Below are 19,014 nucleotides of genomic sequence, written 5' to 3'. Positions count from 1 at the left end.
AAACAAAAAAAAGGCAGCAATATTTACACTTCAGAAAAGCCTAAGAGAAAAATTAATTAATTAATTAATTAATTAATTAATTTTTAAAAAGCCTAAGAGAAATATGGAGTAGTGTTTCTCCATCCTTTGGAGACTGGAAGAAAGTGGATGAGGTGACTCCAGTGGAATTTTATTTTTTTTTATTTATTTATTTATTTTTTTTTAATGATAGCCACAGAGAGAGAGAGAGGCAGAGACACAGGCGGAGGGAGAAGCAGGCTCCATGCACCGGGAGCCCGATGTGGGATTCGATCCCGGGTCTCCAGGATCGCACCCTGGGCCAAAGGCAGGCGCCAAACCGCTGCGCCACCCAGGGATCCCTCCAGTGGAATTTTAACAGGAGTTTTCACTGTCTGAAAAAAATGACCTGTGCTCTGAGAACCACTAATACAGAAGTTTACAACATGGGAATACAAGGAAAAGGAATGAGAATAATAACTTTTTAAAAGATGAATAAGAGAGGGCAGCCCAGGTGGCTCAGCGGTTTAGCGCCACCTTCGGCCCAGGGCATGGTACTGGAGACCAGGATAGAGTCCCGTGTCGGGCTCCCTGCATGGAGCCTGCTTCTGTCTCTGTCTCTCTCTCTCTCCTCTCTGTGTTTCTCAGGAATAAATAAATATTTTTTTAAGAAAAAAAAGATGAATAAGGGAGAGAAATATAAAGAATAAAGACAAAAATAAATGAAAGAATAAATGGTAAGTTTTCTAGAGGAAGAAGGAGATAAGCACAAAATCTTAGGGCCACTCTCTCTACTTTCCATGTGAGAGAACATCTATACTGAGAAGTCTAAAGCCACTGCCACAAGGGGAACAAGAGAGGTAGCCTATTTACAGAAGAGTAAATACAAGTCAGATAAACAATGTCATAAAACTCAATAAGGAGAAGATCATGTTACCGCCTACACCAGAGTGCATACACAGACTCCAATCACCAAAGCAACAACATCAATTCAGATGTCTGTGGATATTGACAAAAAAGTAAAATCTCTGGCAATGTTCCCACAGGCAAGGTCTATCCATCATCCTGAAGCAGACACAAACAGAAACACCTGAATCCAAATATACAGATGATATGAGGAGGCTATCTCAATATAGCCACAGCACATCTCACAAAACTACTGAGAGAAAGTAAATCTGAAGGGAATATGGAAAAGTCAGAAAGCATACATCCCTAAATTCAATAAATCCTATAGATCTATTTCTCCAGAAATATTACTTGTAACAATTAATTAAGTCCCAAATGTTATATATTAAAGGCTCTCTTCCTGGGGAATTAACTGTCCAAAGGCAAACATTTTATAAATGTTCAGATTGTTTTAACCCACCAACTACCCTCCTTATGCCTAAACTTGGCGGGGGGGGGGGGGGGGGGATGACTCATTAGAAGGTGACTAAGTCCATGAAGTAAACCTATAAAATTTCCTCCCTGGAAAGCTTAACAGTGACAAGATGTGCCTGTGTATACAGTACTCTAGCTCATATCTGACTCATAAGAAAGTGAATCTGGAATAACAGCAAGATGAGCCTGAAAGAAGGGTAGATGGCATCTGCTATACAAATAACTAAAATGCCAAAAATTAAGCCTTTCATCCAAAATCCTTACTTACCTAATTCACATTATTTACCAAATAGTATGTATAATGGACATATGGTCAAAAGGATACATCATCTGTTGAGCCACCCCATCCCCACTGCCTTATATATGAAATGAAAAATGAAAAGTAGATAAAGCTAGTTGAAAAAATATAACGAAACAGCCTTGTGACCAGTAATTGGACCTAGCAGCCTATTAGAGCACCCGTGTGAGCAAAAATAACCTCCTACTCAAGAAGAACCTGCAAACAATTTCAAAAGATGTGTGGAAATTTGACATTCTCCAAAGACAGCCAACCAGAGTTTACAATTAGAAAACAAATTCCAAGGATCCCTGGGTGGCGCAGCAGTTTAATGCCTGCCTTTGGCCCAGGGCGCGATCCTGGAGACCCCGGATTGAATCCCACGTCGGGCTCCCGGTGCACGGAGCCTGCTTCTTCCTCTACCTATGTCTCTGCCTCTCTCTCTCTCTCTCTGTGTGTGACTATCATAAAATTAAAAAAAAAAAAAAAAAATTCCAGGGCAGCCTGGGTGGCTCAGTGGTTTACCGCCACCTTCAGCCCAGGGCATGATCCTGGAGACCTGGGATCAAGTTCCACGTCAGGATCCCTGCATGGATCCTGCTTCTCCCTCTACCTGTGTCTTTGCCTCTCTCTCTCTCTCTCTCTCTCTCTCTCTCTCTCTCTCTCTGTGTGTCTCTCATGAATAAATAAAATATTTAAAAAAAGAAAAATTCCAGTAGAAGAATAATAAAGTGATAAAACAAGCAACTTTAAAATAAGTAATAAACAGAGGAGGATGTAACTTCATAAGGATGGCAACTTTCTCAAATTAAACTATAAATTCAATGCAATTTCAATCAGTAATCCCAAAGTTGTGTGTGTATGTGGTTGTGTGTATGAACACTGGCAAACTGGTTCTAAAATAAATATGAAAATGTATTAAGGTGCCAAGAATCAGCAAGACAATTTTGAAGAAAAACAATTTTGAGGAAGGAGGAGGGGTCTTTGGTGCTAAATATCAAGTCGTATAAAGCTATAGTAACCATGTGGCAATGTGACAAGAAAGAAAAATCGATATAACACGTGGAAAGCTTAGAAATATCCATGAATATATGAAAATGTGATTATAACAGGCAGCCATCACAAATCATGGGGCAGAGAATGAATTATTCAAACAATGGATGCTGCTTCAATCCCTTATCGACACACAGGAAAAGAATCCCTGTTTCATACCATACTTAAACAGCTAGATATGCACACACACACGTATGTGTGTACTAGTGAGGAAGAGACATGAAAGAGATCTTTAGGGTATTACACGTGGATCAATTTTATTTAAAGATTCATCAAGCTGTATTCTTAATTAGGACTTGTGTACTTTAGTGATACATGTTACAATTCAACAAAAAGAAAATTAACATTAAGATCAGAACGCACATAAAATGAAACAACTTTATTGCTTTATAAAGCTGAGTAATGATGGAATATTAATATCTGAAGTTGGTACAAAAAATGTGTAAAGATGACAAGACCATGTAATACAAACTTACTACAAGGCAAATTTGGCAATATCTATTTAAAACCTTTATAATTATAATTTCTTACCCCAGGAATTTCTCTTCTATAATTTATTCTAAGTAATCAGAAATACGAGCAAAGATGTACATAGGTTTTCACACTGGTATTTAATAGTAGATAGGTTAAAAAAAAAAAAACTAACGGCAAATCCACTTGATGAACAGGTATGCAGCAATTAAATGCAGTGTAATCGAATATTTATACAAAGGTCATGAATGACATGGTCCTAAGTGAAAAAAAATCAATAACCTAAGCCTTCACTTTAGTAAAGTAGAGAATAATGAGCAATTTAAGCCTAGACCAAGTAGAAGAAAGAATAAAAGTTAGGGCAGAAATCAATGACAGTGAAAAAGGAAAACCAATAAAGAAAAACCAACAAAACCAAAACACAGTTCTCTGAAGAAAAAAAGAAAATCAATTAAAATTGATAAGCCTTTACTTAGGTTAGCCAAGAAAAAAAAGAGAGAAAACATAACTTACCAAGATCAAAAATTATAAGTGGGATCATTACTATTGATCCCATGGACAATAAAATAATAATAAAGGAATAAATACCTCTATGCAAACAAATTTGATAACATGGATGAAATGGACAAACTTCTTGAAGACCAAATGCACATAAGAGGAAATCATGATTAGGGCTATATATATTAAAGAAATTGAATGAATAATTAATAACCTTCCAAAAAAGAAAGCAGCAAGCCCAGATGGATTCTGCCAAACATTTAAGACAGAAATGATATCAATCCACCATAATCTCTTCTAGAAAACAGAAGCAGAGGCACCACTTTTCATAGAATTCTAAGGCCACCATTACCCTAATATCAAAACCAGATAAAGGCATTTAAAAAGGAAAATTGAGGTCAATATCTCTCATGAACATAAATTTAAAAAGAAAACATTACCAAATTGAATCCAACAATGTATAAAATAATTATATACATGCTGACCACTTGGGATTTACTTCAGGTATCCAAGGCTGGTGTAGTATTCAAAACACTCAACATCACACAATAACAGGCTAGGGTAGAAAAATCATGTGATCATATAAATTAATGCAGTGAAGTATTTGACAAAAGCCAACATGTATCATTCTATAATGTTCAGCAAACTAGGAATAAAGGGGAATTTCCTCCAAGCAATAAAGAATATCTACAAAGAACCCACAGCTAATACAACACTTAATTGTAAGAAATAGGACACTTTCCCCCTAAGACTGGGAGTAAGCCAAGGATGCCCCCTCTGGCCTCTCCTATTCAACAGGGTAACAGACCCAACTAGTACAATAAGACAAGAAAAAGAAATATAAGGTATATAAATTGGAAAGGAAGAAATAAAACTTTTTATTTGTAGATGACATGACGGTCTATGTAGAATATCTCAAAAAAACTATTGAGAACAGCAAGATCACAGTATACAGGATTAATGTACAACTCAACTGCTTTCCTATATACCAGCAATGAACAACTAGAATTTGAAATTTTAAAAAAAATTTACAATAGCCCCAAAAATATGTGATATATATAAATCTAACAAAACTATATACAAGATCTATGTGTAGAAAACTATGAAAATCTGATTAAAGAAATCAAAGAAAATCTAAATAAAAGGAGAAATATTCTGTGTTCATGAACTAGAGGACTGAATATTGTTAAGATGTCACTTCTTCCCAAGTTGATCTACAGATTCAACACAATTTTAATCATAACTTCAGCAAACTACTTCACAGATACTGACAAACTCAATGTAGGTTTAAATGGAACAATAAAAGACAACAACCTACACAATTCTAAAGAACAACAAAGCTGGAGAACTCACATGATCCATTTTCAATATTTACTGTAAAGCTATAGTAAATAAGATAGTATAACATTGGTGAAAAAAGACACATCGATCCATCAGAATAGCTGAGAAATGAACCCAGACAAACAGAGTCAACTGATCTTTAGCAAAGAAACAAAGGCAATTCAATTGAGAAAATACAGTCTTTTCAACAAAATGGTGCTAGGATATTTGGACATCCACACTGAGTGAGAGAGTGAGAGAGTGAGAGAGTGAGTGAGTGAATAAATTAATTAATTAATTAATTTAGATGCAAACTTTATACCTTTCATACAAACCCCCCCAAAAAACAAAACAAAACAAAACAAACAAAACCCTAAATGCAAATCTACAGAATGCAAACCTATAAAACTTCTAGAAGAGGGGCACCTGGGTGGCTCAGTGGTTTAGTGTCTGCCTTTGGCTCAGGTCGTGATCCCAGGGTCCTGGGATCAAGTCCTACATTGGGCTCCCCACAGGGAGCCTGCTTATCCCTCTGCCTATGTCTGTGCCTCTCTGTGTATGTGTTTCTCTTGAATAAATAAATAAAATCTTTAAGAAAAAAAGACTAAAGGTCATAAATTACACACATATTGCTTTGGTAGTTATGGGGGAAACCCAAGAAACTAAGATGCTAATCTCAACTATGGTAAGTGTAAATTAGGGAGTCAAAATGACCTCTCTGGTGAAGAGTAATTGCAGAACAGCCATCTTAACAGGAAGAGGAGAGACAAGGAGGAAAGCAGGCTTGAAAACACAGATGAGATGGGTTTTGCCCACCCAGATTCTCAGGAGCTAGGTATGTCTGGGAGGCACATTTAGTTAGGAAACTGAACTCAGAAGTGGGAACGGGTTTGAGAATGGGGTGTGGGGAGCACAGAAGGATGTGCTTGACCAAGATCACTAGAGACAAAGACTGAAGCTTGGGGGCAGCCTGGATGACTCAGTGGTTTAGCGCCTGCCTTCAGCCTAAGGCGTGATCCTGGAGACCCAGGATCAAGTCCCATGTCAGGCTCCCTGCATGGAGCCTGCTTCTCCCTCAGCCTGTGTCTCTGTCTCTCTCTCTCTCTGTCACTCATGAATGAATAAATAAATATTTTTTAAAAAAGACTGAAGCTTGGGAAATACGTCCAATAACAGGGGGCAAGGAGAAGCCTAAAGGGGCAGAAGGTGGCAAGGAACAATGAAGAAACTGAGAAGACTGAAATGCTCTAAGACACCCAGGGAGGAAAGAGTTTCAGGAAGCAAGTAGTGTCAAGTGAATCCCTATCAGGATTTCAGGAGGACCAAGAACGGCAGTTGCAGACTTGGCAGCGAGCCACCAAGGCCCCTGCACCTGAATGGTGAGTCCAATCCAGAGGTCGCAAATTTGTTCTGTGTTAGGCTTTGGGAACTAAATGGTCTCTGTGGCAACTACTCTGCTCTGCCATTCTAACAGGAAAGCAGCCACAGACAGTGTGTAAACAAGCAGCATGGCTGTGTTCCAGTAAAACTTTATTACAAAAGCAGGAGCAAATCAGAGTTGAGCCCTGGGCTGTAGCTTCCCATCCTCACACCAGTCTCTACTATGCTGGCTGGGAAATAACTGCTTTCAGATGCTACCTCTAGACACAGTAATCCTCCTTGATCACCAGTGCTTAGTCTATAAAATTCTACCACCTGTAGATTCATATTTTCCTTAACTGCGAACACTTAAATGAGAATATACAGTAATTTCTTTTTTTTTTTTTAAGATTTTATTTATTTATTCATGAGAGACACACAGAGAAGCAGAGATACAGGCAGAGGGAGAAGCAGGCTCCCTGTGGGTAGCCTGACATGGGACTTGATCCCGGGTCTCCAGATCAGGCCCTGGGCTGAAGGCGGCACTAAACCGCTGAGCCACCAGGGCTGTCCTGTACAGTATTTTCTGAATCACTACTAAGGGAGATGTTACCAAAAAAGAGAGACCTAGGTCTATTAGTAAGAGAAAAAAGGACAGAAAATAAAAAATAGAGCAGTGGAGGTTTTTGGATGATAGGGACAAAAGAACAAAACAAATCCAGGCTTTAAAATATACTTTAGAACCTATTAGGAGACAGAAATTTCTAATTTCTATAGATTCTGGTGAGGTCTGGGATAAAGTTACCATAGGTGTCACATAGGAAGCTAACTCTGTGTTAAGGAGAACATTTTAAAATACGACAAACTAAATGGATTAGATAAAATTTATCCCCAGGCTTTTCATTTCAAGTACCCTATTCTCTGGGTTTCTTGAGCCACAGTGAAACCTGAAGTCAACAATTTAGCCATGGGTCAAACAGGCAGAAAAAAAGCAAAGGCTTTATTTACTATGTATAAACACAGAACAAAACAAATTTGCAATTATCATGTGGTTTACTGTAGGGGAGTCTGAAAATAATAAAGCAAGCCAAGAACAGAGAAGTAGAAATTAACTGAACAGTACCCATTACTAATTAAAGATTTATAAAATGTTATTAATATTCCCTATGAACATAGTATTTATAAGGGCTTTTTCACTGATTCACTATAATTCCCAACTTCAATCTAAATTTTGCTTTAAATGCTAAATTCTTCAAATGTGACTCTTTCTAATGGATTTTTTTTAGGATATAATCTTTACTTTCAGCAAAGAATTGACGCATTCAAAATGCAATTCCTCTAAGTGGAACCATCTAAAAAGACGGCAGGAGGTAGTTGGTGTACTTCTCTACTCCATCCTTGTCCTCAGCCCCTGCATGCCAACATCCCCAGAAACTGGCAACCGGGAATCTCAAAATGATCACTGCCTTACCCCTGGGAAAAAGAGACATGCACTTTCACGGTAATGAGTTATAAATACACAAATGCACCCACAACTGAGGGATTCTCCAGGGTCATCAATGTCTACCAGGCATTTTCGAAGTACATAAAGTCAAAAGAGGATAATTTTCCATCCTGAGCCGGGCACAGGAGAACACAGAAATGCTCTTTATGCTAATGCAGAATGAGGCTTCATGCAGTGAAAGTTCTTTTGTCCCTATCATCCAAAAACCTCCACTGCTCTACCTTTTATTTTTATTTTCTGTACCAGGTTGGTGTCTCCAGACATCTTGAGATGCAATGCCAGGCTCCCAAGCTGTCTCATCAGTAAGATTCTTAAAACTGGTGGAGATGAAGCTAATAAACTCTAACGGTTGCTCAAATTCTATTTATGTGGTTTGTAACATTTCTAGCTTGTTACAGGCAAAACACCTTTTTTCCCCACCGTGTGGCTGGATGAAGTGAAGGTGCAAATGACTGAATATGTATGGTATTTATTTCAAGCCAATATCTCAAACTAGGAAGGAACTAATGGCATCATTTTTGTTACTGCTCTGAAGGTGGCAAATGAACTTCTGCCACATGTACTGGCTTCTTATGGACCACATTACAGGAGCAGGTTATCTTCCCAGTGCCGTAAATCAAACCGAACTCAGAGTCTCCACTATCTTCATTTCCCAAATGCACTAATAAAGGTCTTCAAATGTCAGTTTGATAAAGTGCTTCCTTCTTTCTGGTTTCAATAAGCAGAAGAAATTAGCTTCTGACCATTCTTTTAATTTCCCTTTCCTCCTCTTTTCATAAATCAAACACAACGACTCTCATAAAAAGGTTCAACTCTAATCTTTGAAGTGGCAACACCTAAGCTAAAATTTTTCAAATGAGCCTTGAGGTGAATGGCTTTAAATTATTCCATTTGAAAGAAATTAGAAAGGATGAAGTCTACAAAGTGGCACGAAAGAATGCCCACTGGCCTCTTAGTGATGGAGGGCTGATGGCTCCCAGATACCCATTTGTGGCAATGCATCTCAATCATTTCTAACCTCAAATCACTTTTGATTAACAAGTAAATATTCCCTTAATACACTCTGAAAATCCAAAGTAAATATCAGTAAAAACAAATTGAATGTGACGGTAATTTTTTCAAATACTTCTTGGGTGCCCTTGCTATGTCCCTCCCCAACCATCTGTCAGGTGAAAAATCCATGATTTATGCACACTAGGACAAATAATTCTACCTCTTAAATAAGCATTGTTAAGTGACCTTAAGGCCAATGTGATAACCAGGACTATCACTAATTTTTTTGAAAAAAATCTTACTAAAAACAATGTGCTGATGAGTATGATGAATATTATTTGTCTTAACACATACAATAATGCAAGAATCCTAAGGCACCAATGAAACCATTAATCTAGAAATTTGAAATAAAACCTACCTCTATTTGGGATATATAAAGATCAAGTATCTCTACATCTTCCCCTCTTCCTACATGTTCATCTTCAGGCCTCTTCCACTTCAAATCAAGCAAGAAACACACTTCACCCCAAATGAATCCCAAAACTTTGTCTCCCTTCTCCTCCCAAGATACCAATTTTTTCTATCCTTACAAACATTATGCAACCTGCCTTCCATCTCCACCAAACCACTGAGATTACTTTGGTAATGGTCATCAAAAATCTTCCATATGTAAACATCAGGGGCTTTTCAAAACTCCAAATTAATTGACTTCTTTTATCTTGAATATTTTCTTCCTCTCAATAAACTTATTTTGCTGTCATGTGTCTAACATTTATATTTCATACTTAGTCCACAGATGCAGATTGCTAGTCATCTGCTAATACTCTCCCCCTCTTCCTTATCAAGCAGAATGCCTGAACTATTTAGGGACAACAGTACGCTCAGCTAAAAGATGATACTTCCCAGCTTCCCTTAGCAGGATGTGCTAAGGGACCAAATTTTGGCCAATAAGACGTAAATGGAAGAGTTCTACAAATCATCTTAAAAAGAAGATGTGCCCTTCTTGTATCCGTCCTTATACTGCCTGCTCAAAATGAAGGCTGGAATGCCAATATGATGACTGGTGCTCTAGCAAGCATTTTGGACCATGAAGTAATAAACTTCAGCATGGAAGTCCTATGCTGAATGTCAGAGGAGAAAGCCAGGAACCTGGGTCTCTGATGATACTATGAAGCCACTGAGTAAAACTCTATTTCTCCTTTACTATCATACTAATACCACATTCATAACATTCCAACCCCATGTGGGAGAATTTTTCCCATACAAAGCTATTATGTGACACCAGCTGGGTGTCCTACAATTTATCTCAATTCTGACCCTATCTACCTGGAGACAAAGCCAGATCCCAAAGGTTAAGGGCTCAGTCCCACAGAACTGTCCCACCTCAGATGTCAATTTCAAGTCCAAGTGCTTCTGACTGATCAGCTATAAAATGGTAATTCCCATAACCTCCTTAAGGTTTGATTAATTTGCTATAGCAGCTCACATAACTCAAGATAACAGTTTACTTACTGTATGTCAGCTTATTATGAAAGGATATGATAAAGGATACAGAAGAACATCTAGGTAGAAGAGATGTGTAGTACAAAGTGTGTGAGAAGCGGCAAGGAGCCACTATTTCCTCTCTAGCCATGTACTCTCCTAGCACCTCCGTGTGTTGAGTAACCCAGAAGCTCCTTGAACCCTGGAGTTCTTGCAAGCTTCCTCACATAGGCATGAGAGATCACGGACTCCATATTCAGCCCTCCTTCCTTCTGAAGAGAAGGACATATGGGGCTGAAGATTCCAAGCTTGGTCTTCTGGTGACCAGCCCCCATCTAGAAGCCACTGAAAGGCAACCTCATTAGAAAAAGACACTGATATATATCACCAGGAAATTCCAAGGGATTTTGGAGCTGTGTCAGGCCCTGGGGTCAAAAATCAAATACTAGAACAAAAGATGCTCCAATACTCTTACCACTTAGGAAATTACAAAGGTTCTAGGAGCTCTGTGCCAGGACCCAGGAACAGAGACCAACATACATATTTTCTCCTAATTCACAGATACCATATTAGTGTTTGGTTCACCTATTTTGAGGCTTCTGTTGACATTAGAAAAAAAAAAAAAGCATTTCTAACTTGATAACCACTCGCTCTTTGCAGATCTCTTATACGCAGCTACTCTGAATCCCGAGGGATACAATGACCTTTGGTTCAATTCTGGATATTGATACAGTATTCGAATTCACACTATTTTACAAACATTTGTAATTATAGTTCTGATTTCCTTTTACCTAATAAAAATTGAAAGTTACTCTTTTGTATCACCAAATAGTTGGGCTTTGTTTTTTTAAACTTTTCTTGGTCCTGCCACATTGTGTTCAGTGGCCTACAAATGGTATATCTTTATTTCATCTCCACCACCAAAGAACAGGGATCTTATGTTCTTTATTCACTGATTCTCAGTGGCTAGAAAAATCGTGACTAAATATTAAGCATTTAATAATATCTGTTGAATGAATGAGTGAATGAATGCAGTTTTTGCAGTCTAGATCTTTTAAAAATTGGCTTACGGTCTAGTATAATAAATTTTAATGAATAAATTAAATGAAAATTAATAAATTTTTATGAAATAAAATAAATTAAAAATAAATTTAAATGAAAATTAATAAATTTTTATGAAATAAAAATACAAAGGAAAACTGATAAATATTAAAGAAGGCAATCCATCATTACCAGTAAATAAAAGAGCAACATTATATCATAGGACTAAAAAACATTAATATTGCAAAGGAGATAAGAAGTTATACATGCATTATGATTATTATTATTTACCCCAAAACTCAAATTTATGCCTAAGTAAGAACCACAAAGATAATAAAAGGGCATATAAGTAGTGCCTCCTTAAATATCATGAATTTCAAAAATAAATTCAAATTTTAAATTTAAATTTTTCAATTTAAAATATAGTGGGCAGCAGAAAGATGAAAGACATCTAGAAAAGTGGCTACAGGACAAACCAAGAAACAGATTCTTAACTATACAGAACAAACTGATGGTTACCAGAGGGGACACGGTGGGGAGAGGGGTGAAATAAGTGATGGGGATTAAGGAGTGCACTCCTCATGATGACCACTGGCTGTTGTACTTAAGAGTGCTGAATCACTAGATTATACACCTGAAATTAATGTAACAACACTCTATCTTAACTGGAATTTAAGTAAAACCTTAAAAAAAATAACAGAGGTCATAGAAAACACACCCAATACACCTCAAGAACCATCATACCATGGGGGTGCCTGGGTGGTTCAGTCAGTTAAGTGTCTTCCTTTAGCTCAGGTCATGATCCTGGTGTACTGGGATCGATTCCTACGTCAGGCTCCGTGCTCAGCAGAGTCCACTTGTCCCTTTCCCTCTGCCTCTCCCCACACTGATGCTACTCTCTCTCCTGCTCACTCTTCCCCTCCCTCTCAAATAAATAAATGAAAAAAAAATTTTTTAATCATATCATTGGTTAATTAAATATCAGGAAACAATAGTAATACAAGCATCTCCCAGCTAATAGCAGTAATCTGTTCCTGAATCTTATCACAATAAAAATGCAAAATGAAGCATATTTCCCATTATTTTAAGTGAGAAAAATTAAAATGCTACACATCAACTCAAAACCTTCAGACTTCTTATAATGAAATTAAAACAAGGTAAAATGCCTTGATAACTATTGTATCAGTCTGTTATAATGTTTAAACACTACTTCCTGACTTAAGTAAAAACAAACAAGGTTAACAGCAACTGTGTGCAGTAAAGCAAAGTGGCCTCCCACAATGATGGCACCCTCCAGAAGCCAATCCCCCTCAGCAACCATTTGGTGAGTTGTTCAAATCACCTACTCCTGACTCTGATGATCTACCTACTGTATCTGGAATGTCATTCAGGACTTTCCTTGCATTATCATTTTGTTTTAAAAGCTGCATTATGTTTTGAAAAAATATAAATTTTGCCCTTGTAAATATCAGTTAAAAAACTGTAGTGAAAGACTCCCATGCTCTATGAAGTCTGGGTATTAAAAACAAAAAGGTGTTGTACTGAGAAACTCATACCCTGCAGGGAGACAATCTGTATGGTGTGCCTATATTTGAAAAGGTATCTCTTGTGCTCACTTCAGCAGCACATATACTAAAATTGGAACAATACAGAGAAGATCGGCATGGCCCCCGTGCAAGGATGACATGCAAATTTGTGAAGCATTCCGTATTTTTTTTTTAAAAAATGTCTCTTCCCATATCCTTCGGATAATCTGATGATATGAATTGAAGGTCAAAGGGTAGATAATATTCTATTAACTTGTGGCTAGCCAGATCTTTAAAACCATTTATTATTTTTTGAGCTGCAGTGTGTCACTACTATTCACCATCATTCAAGCCACAATCTACTCAGGGCTGACCTTAATATACATCAGGCTTCATGTAAAAAAGACACTTTCTCAAATGGAAAACAGCTTTGGCCCTGAAAGTCCTCTGTCCAAAACAGGTACTACTCTGTGTGTTTGGTTATTTAGACCATCAAGTTCTAGAAATTTCTACTGAATTATCCACTGCCACATTAATGACCTATATAAATTATAGCAAACTTCAAAGATAAAATATAAATTGTTCTAATGTTATCATAGATTTTTTAAATATTTTATTTATTTATTCATGAGACAGAGAGAGAGAGAGAGAGAGAGAGAGAGAGAAGCAGAGAAACAGGCAGAGGGAGAAGCAGGCTCTATGCAGGGAGCCTGATGTGGGGCTGGATCCCAGAACTCCGGGATCACACCCTGAGCCGAAGGCAGACAACCAACCACTGAGCCACCCAGGCATCCCATTGATTTTATTTTTAATGAAAACTAGAAAACTTGTTAAAATATCACCCACAACCCCATAGTTATACAACTACTGTGTTTTTGTTCAACATAATTTTAAGTCAAAAAAGTATCTAATTGGAAGAAACATTTTAAAAATGCTTTTTTCACCTTCAAATGACTAAGAGTATTTTTAGAACCACAGATTTTAACAATTTTTTTAAAACTGGGTGTGCTAGGCACTATAAATGTGTGGACGGAGAGATCTCTAAGACCATTTTCCATTTTTTGAATTAGTATAGATTTGTTTTTGTGTTGTTGTTGTTTCAGCCACAGTTAAAGAACTTCCTTCCTAACACTAGTTTTATCTCTTGTCATTCCACTCCTCACCTCACCCACCTCCTTGCTCTGGGATTCCTGCAGAACTGAACCTGCTAACAAGCCACACAGGTTTTATATATCTCCAATCTGCTCTTCTTTCCCACTGGGAATGTACCTTAGTAAGCAGTGGGGGCACCCAAGGAGCACTGAGAAGCTGGGAGACCTAGGTTGGAAGGAAGCCTACTTTAACTCCGGACCATTCTGTGGCCTTTACAGATTCTGCCTTCAGTAACAACTGATGCTTAAGTCTGAGGCTCACTTCCTGTCTACAGGAAGCATGGATCCCTGTGACTCCTTATGTTCCTGCACTCCTTGTACATCCTCCCAGCACTTGTCACCACCTGCTGAAATTGTCTGTCTGTCCCCAGAAGACTGCAATTCCTCTAGGGCACCGGACCATATCCAATTATATCCCTGGGTCTAGCACAGGACTTAAAACGTAATAAACTCAAAGTAAGAGTTGGCTGAAATGAGTACAGTAAAAAAGTCTCTAAAATGCTGACAATCATTTGTAACCAAAAATTATTCTAAGAGGCAAATGATCACTATATAAGTCTGAACTAATTTCATTAAGAATAGCATTAACATTATGGAGCTCATGCATTAACATTATGGAGCTCATGTGCCAAGCACTGTACTAAGAGTTTCACATGTGTTATGTCACTTAATCCCTAAACGCAGTCCAGCATGTGAGGAACTCCTCTTAACTCCACTTAACTGATGAGGAAGCAAAGGCTTTCCAGAGGTCCAGTCATTTAGACAAAGTCACAAAGCTGGTATATGCCATGGTGGAATCCAACATCTCCCCTATGCTCACTTTCTGAAGACTGGAAAGATGCCCCCATGGAGTTCCACCAAATACTCTGACTAAATACTAACTGCAGAAACAATCACTGCCTGAAAGCCTTAAAAGGGCAAAAAAACAAAAAGGCAGTAACAATAACTGGAGATGGAATTTGAAAGAAAAGCCTTTGTTTCTCAGTAAACTTGTCCCGAATGGTAATCAAATAACCTGTTTAAGATGACCAGTCACGAGTGTAAGTCTTGGCAATTATTTTAAGTGTTGGTTAGAATATTTAGGAAAAACAAATATATGTAATGTTGAAAAAGTGCTTAAGATGACAATGTTCGTACATGAGACAATTAACATGTCCTACTTTCTGTAACCTGCTATCATCTGGTTTACCACCGTATTTCTGCTCTCTGCTGGGGGTGTTTTAGCTTCTACAACATCTTCTCTACTTTGGTCAAGCTTCAGTAGTGACTGTTAATACTAGAAAGAGGAGGAATACAAAAAGGTATTTATGATTCTTTTTTCTAGAAAAATTATCTTCTCGGGGCAGTTTCTGATGGTTATCCTTTCTACAATAAGAAAACTCTGAAAAGGTACAAAGTGGAAAAAGCCAAAGATCTCCCTCCAACTTCAGACATTCAGGTCAAAAAGAAGTCAGACTTCTTGTATACAGAAGGCTGTACCATATTTTACTTAACTGATTCTCTGCTGATGGATACTTAGTTTGCTTTCAATCTTTTGCTATTATAAATAATGTCATAATGAATAATCTTGCATATATTTTAATCATGTGGATGTAACTATGTCTCAGGGTAAATTACCAGATATAATCCACTCACTCAAAGGGCACATGCATTTTTTATTTTAATAGACAGTATAAAAGCATCCTTCAAAGATGAGGTTGTACCAATTTATATTCTCACCAGAGATGTATGAGAGCACTTGTTTCCTCACTGACATTTTTATCTATATTTATGGGCCATTTGTATTTCATTTTCCATTAAGGGTTTGTATCTTTGGCTTATTTCTCTATTGGATTTATTACTCTTTTACTTAATGATTGGTAGTAGCATTTTCATTAAGTTTAAAATAGTTTGGTATTTTATTCACTTTATTTTAAACTTGGATTTAGAAATCTTTTTTTCAAAACTATTCCCATACCAAAACACAACATCATATAATGGAAAAATTCAAGGAAAGAAGTAAGAGGTTTAACTAGTATAAGTTCTAAAGGCAAAAGACAAGGAATCTTTTCCCTCTTATGTTAATAGGTTACGAAGGAATGTAATGATTCACAAAGAAAATAACCCTTAGGAGAAAAACAGAACTTTTTCATATGGTGATCATTACAGTTTCTCATGTTTCGAGACTTCTATTTTTTATTGGGAGATACTGCAAAATACATATATACATGTACATATATATATATATAAATAAACATGGAGATACCACAAAAATATAAGCACATTTATGCATATAAATATATGTATGTATTTGTCTAAATAAACTTGCTTCAAGTGTTACAAATATTTGTTCCATTTTAAAACTCCTGATAAAAAGGATCCACAGATAATACACATGAAGTAAAGCAACAAAGAAGTTTATGTGCTGAAGATGTTTGTATCAAAACTTTTCAGAATCTCCTAAACTGAACTTCTCCTACCTCTATAGAGTTACAAGAGTTGTGGTTTTTGTTTTTTTTTTTTAAAAAAGGTTATTTCTAGTCTAAATATTCAAAACAGAGAGACCATGTACACTTGAAATGTTTTAAAATGTACACATCCAAAATAGATATAAATTTAAGTTGGTCTTTTTACTGAGTAATTTTTATTTAAAAGAATATATATTTTTAAAACTCAGGATATATAAAATCCCCAAAATGAAATATAGATTATAAATTTCCATTAAACCTTTTAGAGAGTTATAAGTATGTTATCAGCTATTAAGACTTACACTAAACAATTTCTATAATAACTCCTCCAATCTCACAATAACCTGATGAGTTGGGTGCCCTATTGTCCCCACGTTACAGATAAAAGAATTGAAGCACAAGGATGCTGCCTAAGATCACAAAGCTTTCAGAGGTGGAGCCAGTATTTAAAAACACAGATAGCGTGGCTCTGGGGCACAAGCTCCATCAAAAGACTGCAAAAGGCCATGCAGGCATCTATTCCACTCCATCATCTTGCTAGTCCATGAGTGTTGAGAATCAGGGTTGAATCTTAATAACAAAGCATCACTATAACATTAGCATCCAATTACCCAACTCATAACCTCTCCTGCCCTCCTCCACCCTGAACATGTGATGCAGCACTGGACCACCTGAAGAGCACTGCCAGGTGCAAGATTGCTGGCGTCCCCATTTATGTCCTCTCAGGGCTTTTGAGTCTGGGTAAGGACAACTGTATACTAGCAGCTGACCCTATCCTTGTCAAATTTTCTTTTTCACTTTCAACTGATATTCAGTGGCTAGACACCAGGACTTTCTTTAGAAAGTCTACCAAAGTGATGCATGTGAATGAATATAGGATGATCCACCAGGAGTACCCACACATTTCCAGAAACCACTGTTATGTCCTTGAATTGGCCAGGGGGGTCACCAATTCAGTACCCCACATTCCCTGTTTGGCACCATATAGATGCCAAACACTACATTTCCTAGGATTCATACAAGGGAGGGTCTTTGGCAGGTCTTTAGCTGGTCTAAGGCAATGCAAACCAGGAGGCCCGCAGAATAAAAACAGAAGAGTACTGACAAGTAAATGGTGATGCCCTGACCTAGAAGGTCACGTAGGACTTTGTCACCCTTTTGTGTTTAGAAATAACTACACATGTTCTAGAAATCAAGCCCCAGGAAAGCCAAGGCTCCACAGCACAGAGTATCCATACAGAAGCCATCCCGGCTGAGGTGGAGTTCTCTGCTCTTGTTTGTGCAGTGCAGCGTCCGCAAAGCAAGCCCTCAGCCTCAGTAAACTAGCTGCCCAGAGGCTTTCTCAAAAGCCACTTCAACTATTTAACAAGAACACAAGGCTGATTCCAGATGAATAGCCATCTCCCAGGTTTCCCCGTCCACATGTATCTCAGTGCCCTGAAGAGGGGCATGGGGTGGGAGCATGGGACACTGCTGCTAAGATAAGGTCGTTTTCAACAGTGGTTGTGATGCCTCTCTGGGGAAGCGCTTACTAAAAAACACCACAGTGATGAAGAGACAGGCCCTCCAGGCAGGATGCCTGATGCAAGGGGTGCTTCACGGATTCCTCCTACAGGTCACCTTAGAGATTTCTAGTTTTATGCCTGGGTCTCAGTGCCCACCTCTAGACATACAAATCTATCCAATGGGGAAGCTGCAGTGTTCCGCTCTGCAGACCAAGTTAAGGAGTAATGCCTCCCAGGGGCTCTGTGTCAACTGGCAACGTGGTGTTGAAGTATTCTACTCTACCAAGCCAGATTCCTCTTATGTTTCTACCCAGTAGAAACAGCAAAGAGCACTTTACCATTCTCTGTTAGGTAGGGCCATCACACTTAGCAAGGGATGAAGAAAAAGTCTTAGTCTTAGAAACAAATAACAATAAAGGGGTGAATTGCAAGAGAGGAGGAATTCTGAGGACTTCATTCATCTTTAGTTGTAGCACCTTTCTTTCTAAAACTGGTAGATGAAGGAGGTCACTTGAACCAACCAATTCTCAACCAAAAACACCTCTAAGAAAACAGGAAAACTTGCAACTTTTCCACTCACTAAAATATGTTAGTTCCTGTAGAACTAAAACCTAGTAAGCCATCATTTAATAAATGTTAGCTTTTGAAGCTTTATTATTAAACATAAAAATTTGCAGTAATAATGCTCTCTGTAAGATCCAATGTCTGCCTTACATATACCTTAATTCTGAACCTAGCCTCCAGTCTCACCAGTGAGGCTGACTGGGATGAACACCCTGGGAACTGCTGGGTGTGTGCTAGATCGAGCCTGCGTGGGTTTGCTGGGCAAACCCCAAGGAGCAGCAGACCTGGAAGGCACCACTCACTCTACAGAGAAATAGAGGTACTTAGAGACCAAAGCACAAACCATAAAAGCTTTTTAAAAAGATGTTTTAACATTTAAAAGAAACATAAAAAAAGAAACATAAAAAGAAACTTGGCAGGGGTGATACAAATATACAGAAATGACA

The 19,014-nt window shown here is 37.8% G+C and overlaps 1 protein-coding gene and 1 non-coding gene across 2 annotated transcripts in view; one reads left to right on the top strand and one right to left on the bottom strand.

Annotated features, from left to right (window-relative positions):
- LOC121487539 (S-adenosyl-L-methionine-dependent tRNA 4-demethylwyosine synthase TYW1) overlaps positions 1–19,014 on the bottom strand; it is a 203,563-nt gene that overhangs the window by 47,574 nt on the left and 136,975 nt on the right. The window lies entirely within an intron of this gene.
- On the top strand, positions 12,984–13,090 carry LOC121488443. Its single transcript, XR_005987072.1, has one exon. It is a non-coding gene; the product is annotated as a U6 spliceosomal RNA (small nuclear RNA).

The sequence above is a fragment of the Vulpes lagopus genome, chromosome 3, assembly GCF_018345385.1.
Source record: "Vulpes lagopus strain Blue_001 chromosome 3, ASM1834538v1, whole genome shotgun sequence".
Taxonomy (NCBI): Eukaryota; Metazoa; Chordata; class Mammalia; order Carnivora; family Canidae; genus Vulpes; species Vulpes lagopus.
The sequence above is the reverse complement of the archived record's forward strand: the minus strand, read 5'-3'. Positions and strand labels throughout refer to the sequence as shown.